At 37.2% G+C, this 1,800-nt stretch overlaps 1 non-coding gene across 1 annotated transcript; it reads right to left on the reverse strand.

The window, feature by feature from the left end:
• Positions 1-476: 476 nt before the first annotated feature.
• On the reverse strand, positions 477-583 carry LOC124507977 (U6 spliceosomal RNA). The gene has a single exon (XR_006961188.1). It is a non-coding gene; the product is annotated as a U6 spliceosomal RNA (small nuclear RNA).
• Positions 584-1,800: the final 1,217 nt, after the last annotated feature.

Raw genomic sequence — 1,800 nt, forward strand, 5'->3', positions numbered from 1 at the left:
ATACCTGAAGCATCTGTCTTTTAAGATGAACTTGGAGGAGAAATTACCCAGAAGATAGACTTGGTGACAATCTGTCATCAACAGTCACCCAAACACATTAAGTGTTTTTATATATGCTTTTTAAGTGTCAGTAAAGATGACACATCCTGGGCATAGAATAGCAGCTGCCACCAAAGGAAACTGCCTTGTTTTATCTTTCCCTCTTTCATGGTTTACTTTTCACTGACCAGAAGATGCTATAGCCACAGGTGTAAGAAACCATTTAGAGAATGTCCCTGAATACTTTATAAACACTGATTTCATGGAGAATGCTTTGCAATTTCCTGTGTGTCAACCTCATCCGAGGTTGTATTTTTATTTTTTTAAACCGAGTAAACCTCACCCATGTATGTCCACCTACGATAGTCATCTGAGAGCCAAAATGTATTAGCTAATATCGAAACTGATACTTCAAATGGAAACTAAAAGGAAAGAACAATATAAAGTTTACTTTTACAAATTTGTCCACCATCCTTCTGCAAGGCCCATGCTAATCTTCTCTGTATGGTTCAGATTTTAGTATAGGTGCTGCTGAAGCGAGCAGTAGAGTGTTTACTTTTAAAATCACTAATCTTATGTTTCAGGCAAAAATGTAAGTTTGGAGCAAAAGGCACCCTGTCAGTTGTAAGAAATTGAAAAAATTTGATGTGGCAAATATTGGACAATCTGACACCTGGACATGGATTTTTCTTTAACAACATCTATTTTAGCTACAATAAATTCTTTCTTTCATGTTTCCAGGACCCTCCCACAGTCAGTGACATGGAAAATTGTGAAGAAGGTTCTGGGTACCCAATGCTTTCTTTTTTTCTTTTCCAAACCTCCCTTCTACCTGGCCCTGTCTCTAGAGAGTAGTAGTTGTGTACTTGTTTGCTTATTTGGTTTTCCTTTAGAAAAGTAGAAAAAAGAACAATTCATTCAATGATATATTTCTTCTTTTGTTCTTCAGCAAAATCTAACTAAGTTTAGTTCTGGTGAATAAACTTTCTGTATTGGCCTATCTCTTTTTTTCAGAGCAGCAGTTTTCCCTGTGAAAACAGTTCTTTGGTGGATCTAAGAATCATTGCTTTTCAATTTGTTCAACTTCTTTCTTCTTGTGAGGAAAAGTGATGATTTCTAAACTATTTACCTGCCAGACTGGAAACCAGAAGTCTATGATGTATTTTTTTAATATTTATTTATTTTTGGGAGAGTGCAAGTGGGAGAGGGGCAGAGAGGGGGGGGGCAGAGGACCCAAAGAGGGTTCTGCGCTGACAGGCTGACAGCAGAAAGCCCCACATGGGGCTCAAACTCATGAACCAGGAGATCATCATGACTTGAGCCAAAGTCTGACACTCAACCGACTAAGCCACCCAGGTGCCCCAACCTATGATGCATTTTTGATGCTAAAAACACTTCAGATCTCTGCTTGATGGTAGTTCATGCATTTGTTCAAATTGCCTAAGAAATGAGAATCAAGTACTATATATTGAACTATACTGTATAATAAATTATTTATATCATTTTCCCAAAGGCCTTTTCAAATTTTAAAGAGTATGTCATGTAAAAAGAACATGCACTCAATGCATATGGGTTTGATCAACACTTTTAATCTCTTGGTTGCCTAATTCCCCTCTGCTTGGTGTCATCCCCTTACTGAGCTGAAGTATGAATATACTAGGTCTCTTCCAGTTATCAGGGATTCAGGGATATTAAACAAATCCACATTTTTTTGGTGTACAACATAAAAATTTGGAAATACAGAGTTATCTTGACTGATTT

Source organism: Lynx rufus, unplaced genomic scaffold (genome assembly GCF_022079265.1).
Source record: "Lynx rufus isolate CCGP_SWC_20201006 ecotype Redwood Valley unplaced genomic scaffold, mLynRuf1.p SCAF_12, whole genome shotgun sequence".
Lineage (NCBI taxonomy): Eukaryota > Metazoa > Chordata > Mammalia > Carnivora > Felidae > Lynx > Lynx rufus.